This window comes from Schistocerca gregaria, unplaced genomic scaffold (genome assembly GCF_023897955.1).
Source record: "Schistocerca gregaria isolate iqSchGreg1 unplaced genomic scaffold, iqSchGreg1.2 ptg000180l, whole genome shotgun sequence".
NCBI classification, from domain to species: domain Eukaryota; kingdom Metazoa; phylum Arthropoda; class Insecta; order Orthoptera; family Acrididae; genus Schistocerca; species Schistocerca gregaria.
Window position 1 is genome coordinate 11387118 of NW_026061730.1, and position 23437 is coordinate 11410554.

Here is a 23437-nt window from a genome sequence, read left to right on the forward strand (position 1 = left end):
AAACATACAACTCACTCCATGAATTGATTGCTACGGCATCTGTTATCAGCAGTCACAACCAGCAACACCAGTAGCAGCCGACTGCACGCAAAGAATGGCAACGTGCAGTGGGATTTACGTGAAATCGGCGCAATTGTGGATGCTAATCGTTCGCTTGTATCTGCCTACACACCTCTGCCGGTTGGGAATTATTCCACTTGCATGGCAAGGTGCGCATGTAGGTGTGTTAAAAATTCTGGAGGCGCTGGGTATCGATCCCAGTACCTGTCGCACACTAAGTGGGATTTACGTGAAATCGGCGCAATTGTGGATGCTAATCGTTCGCTTGTATCTGCCTACACACCTCTGCCGGTTGGGAATTATTCCACTTGCATGGCAAGGTGCGCATGTAGGTGTGTTAAAAATTCTGGAGGCGCTGGGTATCGATCCCAGTTCCTCTCGCACACTAAGTGGGATTTACGTGAAATCGGCGCAATTGTGGATGCTAATCGTTCGCTTGTATCTGCCTACACACCTCTGCCGGTTGGGAATTATTCCACTTGCATGGCAAGGTGCGCATGTAGGTGTGTTAAAAATTCTGGAGGCGCTGGGTATCGATCCCAGTACCTCTCGCACACTAAGCGAGCGCTCTACCATCTGAGCTACGCCCACCCCCCCGATAACTAGTAGTGCTACATACAGTCATATCAACGTCACAGACCCTTGCACTCCCATTATTCCGCAGACAAACACTACTCTCTATGTATCAGTGAGGGTGTCTTTCAGGTTTCGTGCATTCTGTATCGAATCGTAGTTGGCCACAATGAAAGTGGCACGCATAACGTCGAAAATAGAGTTCAGACACCGCTCTGAGTAAGACGAACGTGTTGTCCACCTCTAGACTTCAATGACGTTAAGCCGTGATACCTAAGACAGATCTGCACTCGATGACACCACGATAACAGCCGGTCCCCACACTTACATCTTGCTCTCCTTATGACAGTATACATCATATCAGTCTGTGACGCTGGTTTTGCAACTTCTTGCGTGCGTTTATGTTCGCCCCGACCAACACTTACCATGCACTGACCACAAAACATGGAGGAGCCGGGGCTTGAACCCGAGACCGTCCACATGCTAAGCGAATGATCTGCCAACTGAGCTACAGCTACACACACGACCAAGCCTGGCTATTCTCCATTCTTTGCGACTCTGATGTGCACGGACACGATGGTTGGTTGGTTTGTAGCGGCGAAGGTACCAGAATACAAAGGCGCGGACACGTTCATACACACAAGAGTTCCAAGTAGTTTCGATGCTCTGGTATTACGAATGCAAATTCCGTCTGTTTTGAACGTCTTAAATTGAAAGGGCGGTCACAAATTGGTCCATTTCACTCCTTGTCCACAATCACACAGCACCTGAGGTAACAAGCACATCTCGAGCCCCATTGTGCTCTCCATTGTTCATGCCAACTCAGTGCCTCGCTCTTTGCTACTGTGTAAAACTCTTGTCGTCCAACTGCAAAACACTGGGACACAACAAGTTTCCGCGTCCCCATTGCACTGATCGTACTACGAAACGCTCCCCAAACATGGCAATCACCCATGCAGATGACTTTTCCGACTTTACACGACGCTCACGCTAGTGACAGCCTTATTTATAGTTCGACGTCGCGCCAAAGCGAATGAGCACATTTCGCCTACGGCTTAGGCCGCTCTTCTAGTGTGGCTGCTCTGTGTCTGCAGGCAGCGAGGGGCTGCAAGCTTCCTGTGTTCGCACCTATATCACCTGTGCTTCCTTGTCAGAGTCAGACTATCGCAAAACATACAACTCACTCCATGAATTGATTGCTACGGCATCTGTTATCAGCAGTCACAACCAGCAACACCAGTAGCAGCCGACTGCACGCAAAGAATGGCAACGTGCAGTGGGATTTACGTGAAATCGGCGCAATTGTGGATGCTAATCGTTCGCTTGTATCTGCCTACACACCTCTGCCGGTTGGGAATTATTCCACTTGCATGGCAAGGTGCGCATGTAGGTGTGTTAAAAATTCTGGAGGCGCTGGGTATCGATCCCAGTTCCTCTCGCACACTAAGTGGGATTTACGTGAAATCGGCGCAATTGTGGATGCTAATCGTTCGCTTGTATCTGCCTACACACCTCTGCCGGTTGGGAATTATTCCACTTGCATGGCAAGGTGCGCATGTAGGTGTGTTAAAAATTCTGGAGGCGCTGGGTATCGATCCCAGTACCTCTCGCACACTAAGCGAGCGCTCTACCATCTGAGCTACGCCCACCCCCCCGATAACTAGTAGTGCTACATACAGTCATATCAACGTCACAGACCCTTGCACTCCCATTATTCCGCAGACAAACACTACTCTCTATGTATCAGTGAGGGTGTCTTTCAGGTTTCGTGCATTCTGTATCGAATCGTAGTTGGCCACAATGAAAGTGGCACGCATAACGTCGAAAATAGAGTTCAGACACCGCTCTGAGTAAGACGAACGTGTTGTCCACCTCTAGACTTCAATGACGTTAAGCCGTGATACCTAAGACAGATCTGCACTCGATGACACCACGATAACAGCCGGTCCCCACACTTACATCTTGCTCGCCTTATGACAGTATACATCATATCAGTCTGTGACGCTGGTTTTGCAACTTCTTGCGTGCGTTTATGTTCGCCCCGACTAACACTTACCATGCACTGACCACAAAACATGGAGGAGCCGGGGCTTGAATCCGAGACCGTCCACACGCTAAGCGAACGATCTGCCAACTGAGCTACAGCTACACACACGACCAAGCCTGGCTATTCTCCATTCTTTGCGACTCTGATGTGCACGGACACGATGGTTGGTTGGTTTGTAGCGGCGAAGGTACCAGAATACAAAGGCGCGGACACGTTCATATACACAAGAGTTCCAAGTAGTTTCGATGCTCTGGTATTACGAATGCTAATTCCGTCTGTTTTGAACGTCTTAAATTGAAAGGGCGGTCACAAATTGGTCCATTTCACTCCTTGTCCACAATCACACAGCACCTGAGGTAACAAGCACATCTCGAGCCCCATTGTGCTCTCCATTGTTCATGCCAACTCAGTGCCTCGCTCTTTGCTACTGTGTAAAACTCTTGTCGTCCAACTGCAAAACACTGGGACACAACAAGTTTCCGCGTCCCCATTGCACTGATCGTACTACGAAACGCTCCCCAAACATGGCAATCACCCATGCAGATGACTTTTCCGACTTTACACGACGCTCACGCTAGTGACAGCCTTATTTATAGTTCGACGTCGCGCCAAAGCGAATGAGCACATTTCGCCTACGGCTTAGGCCGCTCTTCTAGTGTGGCTGCTCTGTGTCTGCAGGCAGCGAGGGGCTGCAAGCTTCCTGTGTTCGCACCTATATCACCTGTGCTTCCTTGTCAGAGTCAGACTATCGCAAAACATACAACTCACTCCATGAATTGATTGCTACGGCATCTGTTATCAGCAGTCACAACCAGCAACACCAGTAGCAGCCGACTGCACGCAAAGAATGGCAACGTGCAGTGGGATTTACGTGAAATCGGCGCAATTGTGGATGCTAATCGTTCGCTTGTATCTGCCTACACACCTCTGCCGGTTGGGAATTATTCCACTTGCATGGCAAGGTGCGCATGTAGGTGTGTTAAAAATTCTGGAGGCGCTGGGTATCGATCCCAGTACCTGTCGCACACTAAGTGGGATTTACGTGAAATCGGCGCAATTGTGGATGCTAATCGTTCGCTTGTATCTGCCTACACACCTCTGCCGGTTGGGAATTATTCCACTTGCATGGCAAGGTGCGCATGTAGGTGTGTTAAAAATTCTGGAGGCGCTGGGTATCGATCCCAGTACCTCTCGCACACTAAGCGAGCGCTCTACCATCTGAGCTACGAAACCCCCCCCCCCCTCCGATAACTAGTAGTGCTACATACAGTCATATCAACGTCACAGACCCTTGCACTCCCATTATTCCGCAGACAAACACTACTCTCTATGTATCAGTGAGGGTGTCTTTCAGGTTTCGTGCATTCTGTATCGAATCGTAGTTGGCCACAATGAAAGTGGCACGCATAACGTCGAAAATAGAGTTCAGACACCGCTCTGAGTAAGACGAACGTGTTGTCCACCTCTAGACTTCAATGACGTTAAGCCGTGATACCTAAGACAGATCTGCACTCGATGACACCACGATAACAGCCGGTCCCCACACTTACATCTTGCTCGCCTTATGACAGTATACATCATATCAGTCTGTGACGCTGGTTTTGCAACTTCTTGCGTGCGTTTATGTTCGCCCCGACCAACACTTACCATGCACTGACCACAAAACATGGAGGAGCCGGGGCTTGAACCCGAGACCGTCCACACGCTAAGCGAACGATCTGCCAACTGAGCTACAGCTACACACACGACCAAGCCTGGCTATTCTCCATTCTTTGCGACTCTGATGTGCACGGACACGATGGTTGGTTGGTTTGTAGCGGCGAAGGTACCAAATACAAAGGCGCGGACACGTTCATATACACAAGAGTTCCAAGTAGTTTCGATGCTCTGGTATTACGAATGCTAATTCCGTCTGTTTTGAACGTCTTAAATTGAAAGGGCGGTCACAAATTGGTCCATTTCACTCCTTGTCCACAATCACACAGCACCTGAGGTAACAAGCACATCTCGAGCCCCATTGTGCTCTCCATTGTTCATGCCAACTCAGTGCCTCGCTCTTTGCTACTGTGTAAAACTATTGTCGTCCAACTGCAAAACACTGGGACACAACAAGTTTCCGCGTCCCCATTGCACTGATCGTACTACGAAACGCTCCCCAAACATGGCAATCACCCATGCAGATGACTTTTCCGACTTTACACGACGCTCACGCAACGCTCACGCTAGTGACAGCCTTATTTATAGTTCGACGTCGCGCCAAAGCGAATGAGCACATTTCGCCTACGGCTTAGGCCGCTCTTCTAGTGTGGCTGCTCTGTGTCTGCAGGCAGCGAGGGGCTGCAAGCTTCCTGTGTTCGCACCTATATCACCTGTGCTTCCTTGTCAGAGTCAGACTATCGCAAAACATACAACTCACTCCATGAATTGATTGCTACGGCATCTGTTATCAGCAGTCACAACCAGCAACACCAGTAGCAGCCGACTGCACGCAAAGAATGGCAACGTGCAGTGGGATTTACGTGAAATCGGCGCAATTGTGGATGCTAATCGTTCGCTTGTATCTGCCTACACACCTCTGCCGGTTGGGAATTATTCCACTTGCATGGCAAGGTGCGCATGTAGGTGTGTTAAAAATTCTGGAGGCGCTGGGTATCGATCCCAGTACCTCTCGCACACTAAGTGGGATTTACGTGAAATCGGCGCAATTGTGGATGCTAATCGTTCGCTTGTATCTGCCTACACACCTCTGCCGGTTGGGAATTATTCCACTTGCATGGCAAGGTGCGCATGTAGGTGTGTTAAAAATTCTGGAGGCGCTGGGTATCGATCCCAGTACCTCTCGCACACTAAGCGAGCGCTCTACCATCTGAGCTACGAAACCCCCCCCCCCCCTCCGATAACTAGTAGTGCTACATACAGTGATATCAACGTCACAGACCCTTGCACTCCCATTATTCCGCAGACAAACACTACTCTCTATGTATCAGTGAGGGTGTCTTTCAGGTTTCGTGCATTCTGTATCGAATCGTAGTTGGCCACAATGAAAGTGGCACGCATAACGTCGAAAATAGAGTTCAGACACCGCTCTGAGTAAGACGAACGTGTTGTCCACCTCTAGACTTCAATGACGTTAAGCCGTGATACCTAAGACAGATCTGCACTCGATGACACCACGATAACAGCCGGTCCCCACACTTACATCTTGCTCTCCTTATGACAGTATACATCATATCAGTCTGTGACGCTGGTTTTGCAACTTCTTGCGTGCGTTTATGTTCGCCCCGACCAACACTTACCATGCACTGACCACAAAACATGGAGGAGCCGGGGCTTGAACCCGAGACCGTCCACATGCTAAGCGAATGATCTGCCAACTGAGCTACAGCTACACACACGACCAAGCCTGGCTATTCTCCATTCTTTGCGACTCTGATGTGCACGGACACGATGGTTGGTTGGTTTGTAGCGGCGAAGGTACCAGAATACAAAGGCGCGGACACGTTCATACACACAAGAGTTCCAAGTAGTTTCGATGCTCTGGTATTACGAATGCAAATTCCGTCTGTTTTGAACGTCTTAAATTGAAAGGGCGGTCACAAATTGGTCCATTTCACTCCTTGTCCACAATCACACAGCACCTGAGGTAACAAGCACATCTCGAGCCCCATTGTGCTCTCCATTGTTCATGCCAACTCAGTGCCTCGCTCTTTGCTACTGTGTAAAACTATTGTCGTCCAACTGCAAAACACTGGGACACAACAAGTTTCCGCGTCCCCATTGCACTGATCGTACTACGAAACGCTCCCCAAACATGGCAATCACCCATGCAGATGACTTTTCCGACTTTACACGACGCTCACGCAACGCTCACGCTAGTGACAGCCTTATTTATAGTTCGACGTCGCGCCAAAGCGAATGAGCACATTTCGCCTACGGCTTAGGCCGCTCTTCTAGTGTGGCTGCTCTGTGTCTGCAGGCAGCGAGGGGCTGCAAGCTTCCTGTGTTCGCACCTATATCACCTGTGCTTCCTTGTCAGAGTCAGACTATCGCAAAACATACAACTCACTCCATGAATTGATTGCTACGGCATCTGTTATCAGCAGTCACAACCAGCAACACCAGTAGCAGCCGACTGCACGCAAAGAATGGCAACGTGCAGTGGGATTTACGTGAAATCGGCGCAATTGTGGATGCTAATCGTTCGCTTGTATCTGCCTACACACCTCTGCCGGTTGGGAATTATTCCACTTGCATGGCAAGGTGCGCATGTAGGTGTGTTAAAAATTCTGGAGGCGCTGGGTATCGATCCCAGTACCTCTCGCACACTAAGTGGGATTTACGTGAAATCGGCGCAATTGTGGATGCTAATCGTTCGCTTGTATCTGCCTACACACCTCTGCCGGTTGGGAATTATTCCACTTGCATGGCAAGGTGCGCATGTAGGTGTGTTAAAAATTCTGGAGGCGCTGGGTATCGATCCCAGTACCTCTCGCACACTAAGCGAGCGCTCTACCATCTGAGCTACGAAACCCCCCCCCCCCCCCTCCGATAACTAGTAGTGCTACATACAGTGATATCAACGTCACAGACCCTTGCACTCCCATTATTCCGCAGACAAACACTACTCTCTATGTATCAGTGAGGGTGTCTTTCAGGTTTCGTGCATTCTGTATCGAATCGTAGTTGGCCACAATGAAAGTGGCACGCATAACGTCGAAAATAGAGTTCAGACACCGCTCTGAGTAAGACGAACGTGTTGTCCACCTCTAGACTTCAATGACGTTAAGCCGTGATACCTAAGACAGATCTGCACTCGATGACACCACGATAACAGCCGGTCCCCACACTTACATCTTGCTCTCCTTATGACAGTATACATCATATCAGTCTGTGACGCTGGTTTTGCAACTTCTTGCGTGCGTTTATGTTCGCCCCGACCAACACTTACCATGCACTGACCACAAAACATGGAGGAGCCGGGGCTTGAACCCGAGACCGTCCACATGCTAAGCGAATGATCTGCCAACTGAGCTACAGCTACACACACGACCAAGCCTGGCTATTCTCCATTCTTTGCGACTCTGATGTGCACGGACACGATGGTTGGTTGGTTTGTAGCGGCGAAGGTACCAGAATACAAAGGCGCGGACACGTTCATACACACAAGAGTTCCAAGTAGTTTCGATGCTCTGGTATTACGAATGCAAATTCCGTCTGTTTTGAACGTCTTAAATTGAAAGGGCGGTCACAAATTGGTCCATTTCACTCCTTGTCCACAATCACACAGCACCTGAGGTAACAAGCACATCTCGAGCCCCATTGTGCTCTCCATTGTTCATGCCAACTCAGTGCCTCGCTCTTTGCTACTGTGTAAAACTATTGTCGTCCAACTGCAAAACACTGGGACACAACAAGTTTCCGCGTCCCCATTGCACTGATCGTACTACGAAACGCTCCCCAAACATGGCAATCACCCATGCAGATGACTTTTCCGACTTTACACGACGCTCACGCAACGCTCACGCTAGTGACAGCCTTATTTATAGTTCGACGTCGCGCCAAAGCGAATGAGCACATTTCGCCTACGGCTTAGGCCGCTCTTCTAGTGTGGCTGCTCTGTGTCTGCAGGCAGCGAGGGGCTGCAAGCTTCCTGTGTTCGCACCTATATCACCTGTGCTTCCTTGTCAGACTCAGACTATCGCAAAACATACAACTCACTCCATGAATTGATTGCTACGGCATCTGTTATCAGCAGTCACAACCAGCAACACCAGTAGCAGCCGACTGCACGCAAAGAATGGCAACGTGCAGTGGGATTTACGTGAAATCGGCGCAATTGTGGATGCTAATCGTTCGCTTGTATCTGCCTACACACCTCTGCCGGTTGGGAATTATTCCACTTGCATGGCAAGGTGCGCATGTAGGTGTGTTAAAAATTCTGGAGGCGCTGGGTATCGATCCCAGTACCTCTCGCACACTAAGTGGGATTTACGTGAAATCGGCGCAATTGTGGATGCTAATCGTTCGCTTGTATCTGCCTACACACCTCTGCCGGTTGGGAATTATTCCACTTGCATGGCAAGGTGCGCATGTAGGTGTGTTAAAAATTCTGGAGGCGCTGGGTATCGATCCCAGTACCTCTCGCACACTAAGCGAGCGCTCTACCATCTGAGCTACGAAACCCCCCCCCCCCTCCGATAACTAGTAGTGCTACATACAGTCATATCAACGTCACAGACCCTTGCACTCCCATTATTCCGCAGACAAACACTACTCTCTATGTATCAGTGAGGGTGTCTTTCAGGTTTCGTGCATTCTGTATCGAATCGTAGTTGGCCACAATGAAAGTGGCACGCATAACGTCGAAAATAGAGTTCAGACACCGCTCTGAGTAAGACGAACGTGTTGTCCACCTCTAGACTTCAATGACGTTAAGCCGTGATACCTAAGACAGATCTGCACTCGATGACACCACGATAACAGCCGGTCCCCACACTTACATCTTGCTCTCCTTATGACAGTATACATCATATCAGTCTGTGACGCTGGTTTTGCAACTTCTTGCGTGCGTTTATGTTCGCCCCGACCAACACTTACCATGCACTGACCACAAAACATGGAGGAGCCGGGGCTTGAACCCGAGACCGTCCACATGCTAAGCGAATGATCTGCCAACTGAGCTACAGCTACACACACGACCAAGCCTGGCTATTCTCCATTCTTTGCGACTCTGATGTGCACGGACACGATGGTTGGTTGGTTTGTAGCGGCGAAGGTACCAGAATACAAAGGCGCGGACACGTTCATACACACAAGAGTTCCAAGTAGTTTCGATGCTCTGGTATTACGAATGCAAATTCCGTCTGTTTTGAACGTCTTAAATTGAAAGGGCGGTCACAAATTGGTCCATTTCACTCCTTGTCCACAATCACACAGCACCTGAGGTAACAAGCACATCTCGAGCCCCATTGTGCTCTCCATTGTTCATGCCAACTCAGTGCCTCGCTCTTTGCTACTGTGTAAAACTATTGTCGTCCAACTGCAAAACACTGGGACACAACAAGTTTCCGCGTCCCCATTGCACTGATCGTACTACGAAACGCTCCCCAAACATGGCAATCACCCATGCAGATGACTTTTCCGACTTTACACGACGCTCACGCAACGCTCACGCTAGTGACAGCCTTATTTATAGTTCGACGTCGCGCCAAAGCGAATGAGCACATTTCGCCTACGGCTTAGGCCGCTCTTCTAGTGTGGCTGCTCTGTGTCTGCAGGCAGCGAGGGGCTGCAAGCTTCCTGTGTTCGCACCTATATCACCTGTGCTTCCTTGTCAGACTCAGACTATCGCAAAACATACAACTCACTCCATGAATTGATTGCTACGGCATCTGTTATCAGCAGTCACAACTAGCAACACCAGTAGCAGCCGACTGCACGCAAAGAATGGCAACGTGCAATGGGATTTACGTGAAATCGGCGCAATTGTGGATGCTAATCGTTCGCTTGTATCTGCCTACACACCTCTGCCGCTTGGGAATTATTCCACTTGCATGGCAAGGTGCGCATGTAGGTGTGTTAAAAATTCTGGAGGCGCTGGGTATCGATCCCAGTACCTCTCGCACACTAAGTGGGATTTACGTGAAATCGGCGCAATTGTGGATGCTAATCGTTCGCTTGTATCTGCCTACACACCTCTGCCGGTTGGGAATTATTCCACTTGCATGGCAAGGTGCGCATGTAGGTGTGTTAAAAATTCTGGAGGCGCTGGGTATCGATCCCAGTACCTCTCGCACACTAAGCGAGCGCTCTACCATCTGAGCTACGAAACCCCCCCCCCCCCCCTCCGATAACTAGTAGTGCTACATACAGTCATATCAACGTCACAGACCCTTGCACTCCCATTATTCCGCAGACAAACACTACTCTCTATGTATCAGTGAGGGTGTCTTTCAGGTTTCGTGCATTCTGTATCGAATCGTAGTTGGCCACAATGAAAGTGGCACGCATAACGTCGAAAATAGAGTTCAGACACCGCTCTGAGTAAGACGAACGTGTTGTCCACCTCTAGACTTCAATGACGTTAAGCCGTGATACCTAAGACAGATCTGCACTCGATGACACCACGATAACAGCCGGTCCCCACACTTACATCTTGCTCTCCTTATGACAGTATACATCATATCAGTCTGTGACGCTGGTTTTGCAACTTCTTGCGTGCGTTTATGTTCGCCCCGACCAACACTTACCATGCACTGACCACAAAACATGGAGGAGCCGGGGCTTGAACCCGAGACCGTCCACATGCTAAGCGAATGATCTGCCAACTGAGCTACAGCTACACACACGACCAAGCCTGGCTATTCTCCATTCTTTGCGACTCTGATGTGCACGGACACGATGGTTGGTTGGTTTGTAGCGGCGAAGGTACCAGAATACAAAGGCGCGGACACGTTCATACACACAAGAGTTCCAAGTAGTTTCGATGCTCTGGTATTACGAATGCAAATTCCGTCTGTTTTGAACGTCTTAAATTGAAAGGGCAGTCACAAATTGGTCCATTTCACTCCTTGTCCACAATCACACAGCACCTGAGGTAACAAGCACATCTCGAGCCCCATTGTGCTCTCCATTGTTCATGCCATCTCAGTGCCTCGCTCTTTGCTACTGTGTAAAACTCTTGTCGTCCAACTGCAAAACACTGGGACATAACAAGTTTCCGCGTCCCCATTGCACTGATCGTACTACGAAACGCTCCCCAAACATGGCAATCACCCATGCAGATGACTTTTCCGACTTTACACGACGCTCACGCAACGCTCACGCTAGTGACAGCCTTATTTATAGTTCGACGTCGCGCCAAAGCGAATGAGCACATTTCGCCTACGGCTTAGGCCGCTCTTCTAGTGTGGCTGCTCTGTGTCTGCAGGCAGCGAGGGGCTGCAAGCTTCCTGTGTTCGCACCTATATCACCTGTGCTTCCTTGTCAGACTCAGACTATCGCAAAACATACAACTCACTCCATGAATTGATTGCTACGGCATCTGTTATCAGCAGTCACAACCAGCAACACCAGTAGCAGCCGACTGCACGCAAAGAATGGCAACGTGCAGTGGGATTTACGTGAAATCGGCGCAATTGTGGATGGTAATCGTTCGCTTGTATCTGCCTACACACCTCTGCCGGTTGGGAATTATTCCACTTGCATGGCAAGGTGCGCATGTAGGTGTGTTAAAAATTCTGGAGGCGCTGGGTATCGATCCCAGTACCTCTCGCACACTAAGTGGGATTTACGTGAAATCGGCGCAATTGTGGATGCTAATCGTTCGCTTGTATCTGCCTACACACCTCTGCCGGTTGGGAATTATTCCACTTGCATGGCAAGGTGCGCATGTAGGTGTGTTAAAAATTCTGGAGGCGCTGGGTATCGATCCCAGTACCTCTCGCACACTAAGCGAGCGCTCTACCATCTGAGCTACGCCCCCCCCCCCCCCTCCGATAACTAGTAGTGCTACATACAGTCATATCAACGTCACAGACCCTTGCACTCCCATTATTCCGCAGACAAACACTACTCTCTATGTATCAGTGAGGGTGTCTTTCAGGTTTCGTGCATTCTGTATCGAATCGTAGTTGGCCACAATGAAAGTATGAAAGTGGCACGCATAACGTCGAAAATAGAGTTCAGACACCGCTCTGAGTAAGACGAACGTGTTGTCCACCTCTAGACTTCAATGACGTTAAGCCGTGATACCTAAGACAGATCTGCACTCGATGACACCACGATAACAGCCGGTCCCCACACTTACATCTTGCTCGCCTTATGACAGTATACATCATATCAGTCTGTGACGCTGGTTTTGCAACTTCTTGCGTGCGTTTATGTTCGCCCCGACCAACACTTACCATGCACTGACCACAAAACATGGAGGAGCCGGGGCTTGAACCCGAGACCGTCCACACGCTAAGCGAACGATCTGCCAACTGAGCTACAGCTACACACACGACCAAGCCTGGCTATTCTCCATTCTTTGCGACTCTGATGTGCACGGACACGATGGTTGGTTGGTTTGTAGCGGCGAAGGTACCAAATACAAAGGCGCGGACACGTTCATATACACAAGAGTTCCAAGTAGTTTCGATGCTCTGGTATTACGAATGCAAATTCCGTCTGTTTTGAACGTCTTAAATTGAAAGGGCGGTCACAAATTGGTCCATTTCACTCCTTGTCCACAATCACACAGCACCTGAGGTAACAAGCACATCTCGAGCCCCATTGTGCTCTCCATTGTTCATGCCAACTCAGTGCCTCGCTCTTTGCTACTGTGTAAAACTATTGTCGTCCAACTGCAAAACACTGGGACACAACAAGTTTCCGCGTCCCCATTGCACTGATCGTACTACGAAACGCTCCCCAAACATGGCAATCACCCATGCAGATGACTTTTCCGACTTTACACGACGCTCACGCAACGCTCACGCTAGTGACAGCCTTATTTATAGTTCGACGTCGCGCCAAAGCGAATGAGCACATTTCGCCTACGGCTTAGGCCGCTCTTCTAGTGTGGCTGCTCTGTGTCTGCAGGCAGCGAGGGGCTGCAAGCTTCCTGTGTTCGCACCTATATCACCTGTGCTTCCTTGTCAGAGTCAGACTATCGCAAAACATACAACTCACTCCATGAATTGATTGCTACGGCATCTGTTATCAGCAGTCACAACCAGCAACACCAGTAGCAGCCGACTGCACGCAAAGAATGGCAACGTGCAGTGGGATTTACGTGAAATCGGCGCAATTGTGGATGCTAATCGTTCGCTTGTATCTGCCTACACACCTCTGCCGGTTGGGAATTATTCCACTTGCATGGCAAGGTGCGCATGTAGGTGTGTTAAAAATTCTGGAGGCGCTGGGTATCGATCCCAGTACCTGTCGCACACTAAGTGGGATTTACGTGAAATCGGCCCAATTGTGGATGCTAATCGTTCGCTTGTATCTGCCTACACACCTCTGCCGGTTGGGAATTATTCCACTTGCATGGCAAGGTGCGCATGTAGGTGTGTTAAAAATTCTGGAGGCGCTGGGTATCGATCCCAGTACCTCTCGCACACTAAGCGAGCGCTCTACCATCTGAGCTACGCCCACCCCCCCGATAACTAGTAGTGCTACATACAGTCATATCAACGTCACAGACCCTTGCACTCCCATTATTCCGCAGACAAACACTACTCTCTATGTATCAGTGAGGGTGTCTTTCAGGTTTCGTGCATTCTGTATCGAATCGTAGTTGGCCACAATGAAAGTGGCACGCATAACGTCGAAAATAGAGTTCAGACACCGCTCTGAGTAAGACGAACGTGTTGTCCACCTCTAGACTTCAATGACGTTAAGCCGTGATACCTAAGACAGATCTGCACTCGATGACACCACGATAACAGCCGGTCCCCACACTTACATCTTGCTCGCCTTATGACAGTATACATCATATCAGTCTGTGACGCTGGTTTTGCAACTTCTTGCGTGCGTTTATGTTCGCCCCGACCAACACTTACCATGCACTGACCACAAAACATGGAGGAGCCGGGGCTTGAACCCGAGACCGTCCACACGCTAAGCGAACGATCTGCCAACTGAGCTACAGCTACACACACGACCAAGCCTGGCTATTCTCCATTCTTTGCGACTCTGATGTGCACGGACACGATGGTTGGTTGGGTTGTAGCGGCGAAGGTACCAGAATACAAAGGCGCGGACACGTTCATATACACAAGAGTTCCAAGTAGTTTCGATGCTCTGGTATTACGAATGCTAATTCCGTCTGTTTTGAACGTCTTAAATTGAAAGGGCGGTCACAAATTGGTCCATTTCACTCCTTGTCCACAATCACACAGCACCTGAGGTAACAAGCACATCTCGAGCCCCATTGTGCTCTCCATTGTTCATGCCAACTCAGTGCCTCGCTCTTTGCTACTGTGTAAAACTCTTGTCGTCCAACTGCAAAACACTGGGACACAACAAGTTTCCGCGTCCCCATTGCACTGATCGTACTACGAAACGCTCCCCAAACTTGGCAATCACCCATGCAGATGACTTTTCCGACTTTACACGACGCTCACGCTAGTGACAGCCTTATTTATAGTTCGACGTCGCGCCAAAGCGAATGAGCACATTTCGCCTACTGCTTAGGCCGCTCTTCTAGTGTGGCTGCTCTGTGTCTGCAGGCAGCGAGGGGCTGCAAGCTTCCTGTGTTCGCACCTATATCACCTGTGCTTCCTTGTCAGAGACAGACTATCGCAAAACATACAACTCACTCCATGAATTGATTGCTACGGCATCTGTTATCAGCAGTCACAACCAGCAACACCAGTAGCAGCCGACTGCACGCAAAGAATGGCAACGTGCAGTGGGATTTACGTGAAATCGGCGCAATTGTGGATGCTAATCGTTCGCTTGTATCTGCCTACACACCTCTGCCGGTTGGGAATTATTCCACTTGCATGGCAAGGTGCGCATGTAGGTGTGTTAAAAATTCTGGAGGCGCTGGGTATCGATCCCAGTACCTCTCGCACACTAAGCGAGCGCTCTACCATCTGAGCTACGCCCACCCCCCCGATAACTAGTAGTGCTACATACAGTCATATCAACGTCACAGACCCTTGCACTCCCATTATTCCGCAGACAAACACTACTCTCTATGTATCAGTGAGGGTGTCTTTCAGGTTTCGTGCATTCTGTATCGAATCGTAGTTGGCCACAATGAAAGTGGCACGCATAACGTCGAAAATAGAGTTCAGACACCGCTCTGAGTAAGACGAACGTGTTGTCCACCTCTAGACTTCAATGACGTTAAGCCGTGATACCTAAGACAGATCTGCACTCGATGACACCACGATAACAGCCGGTCCCCACACTTACATCTTGCTCGCCTTATGACAGTATACATCATATCAGTCTGTGACGCTGGTTTTGCAACTTCTTGCGTGCGTTTATGTTCGCCCCGACCAACACTTACCATGCACTGACCACAAAACATGGAGGAGCCGGGGCTTGAACCCGAGACCGTCCACACGCTAAGCGAACGATCTGCCAACTGAGCTACAGCTACACACACGACCAAGCCTGGCTATTCTCCATTCTTTGCGACTCTGATGTGCACGGACACGATGGTTGGTTGGTTTGTAGCGGCGAAGGTACCAGAATACAAAGGCGCGGACACGTTCATATACACAAGAGTTCCAAGTAGTTTCGATGCTCTGGTATTACGAATGCTAATTCCGTCTGTTTTGAACGTCTTAAATTGAAAGGGCGGTCACAAATTGGTCCATTTCACTCCTTGTCCACAATCACACAGCACCTGAGGTAACAAGCACATCTCGAGCCCCATTGTGCTCTCCATTGTTCATGCCAACTCAGTGCCTCGCTCTTTGCTACTGTGTAAAACTATTGTCGTCCAACTGCAAAACACTGGGACACAACAAGTTTCCGCGTCCCCATTGCACTGATCGTACTACGAAACGCTCCCCAAACATGGCAATCACCCATGCAGATGACTTTTCCGACTTTACACGACGCTCACGCAACGCTCACGCTAGTGACAGCCTTATTTATAGTTCGACGTCGCGCCAAAGCGAATGAGCACATTTCGCCTACGGCTTAGGCCGCTCTTCTAGTGTGGCTGCTCTGTGTCTGCAGGCAGCGAGGGGCTGCAAGCTTCCTGTGTTCGCACCTATATCACCTGTGCTTCCTTGTCAGAGTCAGACTATCGCAAAACATACAACTCACTCCATGAATTGATTGCTACGGCATCTGTTATCAGCAGTCACAACCAGCAAGACCAGTAGCAGCCGACTGCACGCAAAGAATGGCAACGTGCAGTGGGATTTACGTGAAATCGGCGCAATTGTGGATGCTAATCGTTCGCTTGTATCTGCCTACACACCTCTGCCGGTTGGGAATTATTCCACTTGCATGGCACGGTGCGCATGTAGGTGTGTTAAAAATTCTGGAGGCGCTGGGTATCGATCCCAGTACCTCTCGCACACTAAGTGGGATTTACGTGAAATCGGCGCAATTGTGGATGCTAATCGTTCGCTTGTATCTGCCTACACACCTCTGCCGGTTGGGAATTATTCCACTTGCATGGCAAGGTGCGCATGTAGGTGTGTTAAAAATTCTTGAGGCGCTGGGTATCGATCCCAGTACCTCTCGAACACTAAGCGAGCGCTCTACCATCTGAGCTACGCCCGCCCCCCTCCGATAACTAGTAGTGCTACATACAGTCATATCAACGTCACAGACCCTTGCACTCCCATTATTCCGCAGACAAACACTACTCTCTATGTATCAGTGAGGGTGTCTTTCAGGTTTCGTGCATTCTGTATCGAATCGTAGTTGGCCACAATGAAAGTGGCACGCATAACGTCGAAAATAGAGTTCAGACACCGCTCTGAGTAAGACGAACGTGTTGTCCACCTCTAGACTTCAATGACGTTAAGCCGTGATACCTAAGACACATCTGCACTCGATGACACCACGATAACAGCCGGTCCCCACACTTACATCTTGCTCTCCTTATGACAGTATACATCATATCAGTCTGTGACGCTGGTTTTGCAACTTCTTGCGTGCGTTTATGTTCGCCCCGACCAACACTTACCATGCACTGACCACAAAACATGGAGGAGCCGGGGCTTGAACCCGAGACCGTCCACACGCTAAGCGAACGATCTGCCAACTGAGCTACAGCTACACACACGACCAAGCCTGGCTATTCTCCATTCTTTGCGACTCTGATGTGCACGGACACGATGGTTGGTTGGTTTGTAGCGGCGAAGGTACCAGAATACAAAGGCGCGGACACGTTCATACACACAAGAGTTCCAAGTAGTTTCGATGCTCTGGTATTACGAATGCAAATTCCGTCTGTTTTGAACGTCTTAAATTGAAAGGGCGGTCACAAATTGGTCCATTTCACTCCTTGTCCACAATCACACAGCACCTGAGGTAACAAGCACATCTCGAGCCCCATTGTGCTCTCCATTGTTCATGCCAACTCAGTGCCTCGCTCTTTGCTACTGTGTAAAACTCTTGTCGTCCAACTGCAAAACACTGGGACACAACAAGTTTCCGCGTCCCCATTGCACTGATCGTACTACGAAACGCTCCCCAAACATGGCAGTCACCCATGCAGATGACTTTTCCGACTTTACACGACGCTCACGCTAGTGACAGCCTTATTTATAGTTCGACGTCGCGCCAAAGCGAATGAGCACATTTCGCCTACTGCTTAGGCCGCTCTTCTAGTGTGGCTGCTCTGTGTCTGCAGGCAGCGAGGGGCTGCAAGCTTCCTGTGTTCGCACCTATATCACCTGTGCTTCCTTGTCAGAGACAGACTATCGCAAAACATACAACTCACTCCATGAATTGATTGCTACGGCATCTGTTATCAGCAGTCACAACCAGCAACACCAGTAGCAGCCGACTGCACGCAAAGAATGCCAACGTGCAGTGGGATTTACGTGAAATCGGCGCAATTGTGGATGCTAATCGTTCGCTTGTATCTGCCTACACACCTCTGCCGCTTGGGAATTATTCCACTTGCATGGCAAGGTGCGCATGTAGGTGTGTTAAAAATTCTGGAGGCGCTGGGTATCGATCCCAGTACCTCTCGCACACTAAGTGGGATTTACGTGAAATCGGCGCAATTGTGGATGCTAATCGTTCGCTTGTATCTGCCTACACACCTCTGCCGGTTCTGAATTATTCCACTTGCATGGCAAGGTTCGCATGTATGTGTGTTAAAAATTCTGGAGGCACTGGGTATCGATCCCAGTACCTCTCGCACACTAAGCGAGCGCTCTACCATCTGAGCTACGCCCACCCCCCCGATAACTAGTAGTGCTACATACAGTCATATCAACGTCACAGACCCTTGCACTCCCATTATTCCGCAGACAAACACTACTCTCTATGTATCAGTGAGGGTGTCTTTCAGGTTTCGTGCATTCTGTATCGAATCGTAGTTGGCCACAATGAAAGTGGCACTCATAACGTCGAAAATAGAGTTCAGACACCGCTCTGAGTAAGACGAACGTGTTGTCCACCTCTAGACTTCAATGACGTTAAGCCGTGATACCTAAGACAGATCTGCACTCGATGACACCACGATAACAGCCGGTCCCCACACTTACATCTTGCTCGCCTTATGACAGTATACATCATATCAGTCTGTGACGCTGGTTTTGCAACTTCTTGCGTGCGTTTATGTTCGCCCCGACCAACACTTACCATGCACTGACCACAAAACATGGAGGAGCCGGGGCTTGAACCCGAGACCGTCCACACGCTAAGCGAACGATCTGCCAACTGAGCTACAGCTACACACACGACCAAGCCTGGCTATTCTCCATTCTTTGCGACTCTGATGTGCACGGACACGATGGTTGGTTGGTTTGTAGCGGCGAAGGTACCAGAATACAAAGGCGCGGACACGTTCATACACACAAGAGTTCCAAGTAGTTTCGATGCTCTGGTATTACGAATGCAAATTCCGTCTGTTTTGAACGTCTTAAATTGAAAGGGCGGTCACAAATTGGTCCATTTCACTCCTTGTCCACAATCACACAGCACCTGAGGTAACAAGCACATCTCGAGCCCCATTGTGCTCTCCATTGTTCATGCCAACTCAGTGCCTCGCTCTTTGCTACTGTGTAAAACTCTTGTCGTCCAACTGCAAAACACTGGGACACAACAAGTTTCCGCGTCCCCATTGCACTGATCGTACTACGAAACGCTCCCCAAACATGGCAATCACCCATGCAGATGACTTTTCCGACTTTACACGACGCTCACGCTAGTGACAGCCTTATTTATAGTTCGACGTCGCGCCAAAGCGAATGAGCACATTTCGCCTACTGCTTAGGCCGCTCTTCTAGTGTGGCTGCTCTGTGTCTGCAGGCAGCGAGGGGCTGCAAGCTTCCTGTGTTCGCACCTATATCACCTGTGCTTCCTTGTCAGAGACAGACTATCGCAAAACATACAACTCACTCCATGAATTGATTGCTACGGCATCTGTTATCAGCAGTCACAACCAGCAACACCAGTAGCAGCCGACTGCACGCAAAGAATGCCAACGTGCAGTGGGATTTACGTGAAATCGGCGCAATTGTGGATGCTAATCGTTCGCTTGTATCTGCCTACACACCTCTGCCGGTTGGGAATTATTCCACTTGCATGGCAAGGTGCGCATGTAGGTGTGTTAAAAATTCTGGAGGCGCTGGGTATCGATCCCAGTACCTCTCGCACACTAAGCGAGCGCTCTACCATCTGAGCTACGCCCAACCCCCCGATAACTAGTAGTGCTACATACAGTCATATAAACGTCACAGACCCTTGCACTCCCATTATTCCGCAGACAAACACTACTCTCTATGTATCAGTGAGGGTGTCTTTCAGGTTTCGTGCATTCTGTATCGAATCGTAGTTGGCCACAATGAAAGTGGCACGCATAACGTCGAAAATAGAGTTCAGACACCGCTCTGAGTAAGACGAACGTGTTGTCCACCTCTAGACTTCAATGACGTTAAGCCGTGATACCTAAGACAGATCTGCACTCGATGACACCACGATAACAGCCGGTCCCCACACTTACATCTTGCTCTCCTTATGACAGTATACATCATATCAGTCTGTGACGCTGGTTTTGCAACTTCTTGCGTGCGTTTATGTTCGCCCCGACCAACACTTACCATGCACTGACCACAAAACATGGAGGAGCCGGGGCTTGAACCCGAGACCGTCCACATGCTAAGCGAATGATCTGCCAACTGAGCTACAGCTACACACACGACCAAGCCTGGCTATTCTCCATTCTTTGCGACTCTGATGTGCACGGACACGATGGTTGGTTGGTTTGTAGCGGCGAAGGTACCAGAATACAAAGGCGCGGACACGTTCATACACACAAGAGTTCCAAGTAGTTTCGATGCTCTGGTATTACGAATGCAAATTCCGTCTGTTTTGAACGTCTTAAATTGAAAGGGCGGTCACAAATTGGTCCATTTCACTCCTTGTCCACAATCACACAGCACCTGAGGTAACAAGCACATCTCGAGCCCCACTGTGCTCTCCATTGTTCATGCCAACTCAGTGCCTCGCTCTTTGCTACTGTGTAAAACTCTTTTCGTCTAACTGCAAAACACTGGGACACAACAAGTTTCCGCGTCCCCATTGCACTGATCGTACTACGAAACGCTCCCCAAACATGGCAATCACCCATGCAGATGACTTTTCCGACTTTACACGACGCTCACGCAACGCTCACGCTAGTGACAGCCTTATTTATAGTTCGACGTCGCGCCAAAGCGAATGAGCACATTTCGCCTACGGCTTAGGCCGCTCTTCTAGTGTGGCTGCTCTGTGTCTGCAGGCAGCGAGGGGCTGCAAGCTTCCTGTGTTCGCACCTATATCACCTGTGCTTCCTTGTCAGAGTCAGACTATCGCAAAACATACAACTCACTCCATGAATTGATTGCTACGGCATCTGTTATCAGCAGTCACAACCAGCAACACCAGTAGCAGCCGACTGCACGCAAAGAATGGCAACGTGCAGTGGGATTTACGTGAAATCGGCGCAATTGTGGATGCTAATCGTTCGCTTGTATCTGCCTACACACCTCTGCCGCTTGGGAATTATTCCACTTGCATGGCAAGGTGCGCATGTAGGTGTGTTAAAAATTCTGGAGGCGCTGGGTATCGATCCCAGTACCTCTCGCACACTAAGTGGGATTTACGTGAAATCGGCGCAATTGTGGATGCTAATCGTTCGCTTGTATCTGCCTACACACCTCTGCCGGTTGGGAATTATTCCACTTGCATGGCAAGGTGCGCATGTAGGTGTGTTAAAAATTCTGGAGGCGCTGGGTATCGATCCCAGTACCTCTCGCACACTAAGCGAGCGCTCTACCATCTGAGCTACGCCCACCCCCCCCCCCCCCTCCGATAACTAGTAGTGCTACATACAGTCATATCAACGTCACAGACCCTTGCACTCCCATTATTCCGCAGACAAACACTACTCTCTATGTATCAGTGAGGGTGTCTTTCAGGTTTCGTGCATTCTGTATCGAATCGTAGTTGGCCACAATGAAAGTGGCACGCATAACGTCGAAAATAGAGTTCAGACACCGCTCTGAGTAAGACGAACGTGTTGTCCACCTCTAGACTTCAATGACGTTAAGCCGTGATACCTAAGACAGATCTGCACTCGATGACACCACGATAACAGCCGGTCCCCACACTTACATCTTGCTCTCCTTATGACAGTATACATCATATCAGTCTGTTACGCTGGTTTTGCAGCTTCTTGCGTGCGTTTATGTTCGCCCCGACCAACACTTACCATGCACTGACCACAAAACATGGAGGAGCCGGGGCTTGAACCCGAGACCGTCCACATGCTAAGCGAATGATCTGCCAACTGAGCTACAGCTACACACACGACCAAGCCTGGCTATTCTCCATTCTTTGCGACTCTGATGTGCACGGACACGATGGTTGGTTGGTTTGTAGCGGCGAAGGTACCAGAATACAAAGGCGCGGACACGTTCATACACACAAGAGTTCCAAGTAGTTTCGATGCTCTGGTATTACGAATGCAAATTCCGTCTGTTTTGAACGTCTTAAATTGAAAGGGCGGTCACAATTTGGTCCATTTCACTCCTTGTCCACAATCACACAGCACCTGAGGTAACAAGCACATCTCGAGCCCCATTGTGCTCTCCATTGTTCATGCCAACTCAGTGCCTCGCTCTTTGCTACTGTGTAAAACTCTTGTCGTCCAACTGCAAAACACTGGGACACAACAAGTTTCCGCGTCCCCATTGCACTGATCGTACTACGAAACGCTCCCCAAACATGGCAATCACCCATGCAGATGACTTTTCCGACTTTACACGACGCTCACGCAACGCTCACGCTAGTGACAGCCTTATTTATAGTTCGACGTCGCGCCAAAGCGAATGAGCACATTTCGCCTACGGCTTAGGCCGCTCTTCTAGTGTGGCTGCTCTGTGTCTGCAGGCAGCGAGGGGCTGCAAGCTTCCTGTGTTCGCACCTATATCACCTGTGCTTCCTTGTCAGAGTCAGACTATCGCAAAACATACAACTCACTCCATGAATTGATTGCTACGGCATCTGTTATCAGCAGTCATAACCAGCAACACCAGTAGCAGCCGACTGCACGCAAAGAATGGCAACGTGCAGTGGGATTTACGTGAAATCGGCGCAATTGTGGATGCTAATCGTTCGCTTGTATCTGCCTACACACCTCTGCCGGTTGGGAATTATTCCACTTGCATGGCAAGGTGCGCATGTAGGTGTGTTAAAAATTCTGGAGGCGCTGGGTATCGATCCCAGTACCTCTCGCACACTAAGTGGGATTTACGTGAAATCGGCGCAATTGTGGATGCTAATCGTTCGCTTGTATCTGCCTACACACCTCTGCCGGTTGGGAATTATTCCACTTGCATGGCAAGGTGCGCATGTAGGTGTGTTAAAAATTCTGGAGGCGCTGGGTATCGATCCCAGTACCTCTCGCACACTAAGCGAGCGCTCTACCATCTGAGCTACGCCCACCCCCCGATAACTAGGAGTGCTACATACAGTCATATCAACGTCACAGACCCTTGCACTCCCATTATTCCGCAGACAAACACTACTCTCTATGTATCAGTGAGGGTGTCTTTCAGGTTTCGTGCATTCTGT

The 23437-nt window shown here is 49.6% G+C and overlaps 7 non-coding genes across 7 annotated transcripts; all 7 read right to left on the reverse strand.

The window, feature by feature from the left end:
- Positions 1–578: 578 nt before the first annotated feature.
- Positions 579–652, reverse strand: Trnat-agu (transfer RNA threonine (anticodon AGU)). Its single transcript has one exon. It is a non-coding gene; the product is annotated as a tRNA-Thr (tRNA).
- A 1557-nt stretch (positions 653–2209) lies between these two features.
- On the reverse strand, positions 2210–2283 carry Trnat-agu (transfer RNA threonine (anticodon AGU)). Its single transcript has one exon. It is a non-coding gene; the product is annotated as a tRNA-Thr (tRNA).
- A 9808-nt stretch (positions 2284–12091) lies between these two features.
- Trnat-agu (transfer RNA threonine (anticodon AGU)) lies at positions 12092–12164 on the reverse strand. The gene has a single exon. It is a non-coding gene; the product is annotated as a tRNA-Thr (tRNA).
- Positions 12165–13746: 1582 nt separating this feature from the next.
- Trnat-agu (transfer RNA threonine (anticodon AGU)) lies at positions 13747–13820 on the reverse strand. The gene has a single exon. It is a non-coding gene; the product is annotated as a tRNA-Thr (tRNA).
- Positions 13821–15206: 1386 nt separating this feature from the next.
- Trnat-agu (transfer RNA threonine (anticodon AGU)) lies at positions 15207–15280 on the reverse strand. Its single transcript has one exon. It is a non-coding gene; the product is annotated as a tRNA-Thr (tRNA).
- Positions 15281–21583: 6303 nt separating this feature from the next.
- On the reverse strand, positions 21584–21657 carry Trnat-agu (transfer RNA threonine (anticodon AGU)). Its single transcript has one exon. It is a non-coding gene; the product is annotated as a tRNA-Thr (tRNA).
- A 1578-nt stretch (positions 21658–23235) lies between these two features.
- On the reverse strand, positions 23236–23309 carry Trnat-agu (transfer RNA threonine (anticodon AGU)). The gene has a single exon. It is a non-coding gene; the product is annotated as a tRNA-Thr (tRNA).
- Between the last annotated feature and the right edge of the window lie 128 nt (positions 23310–23437).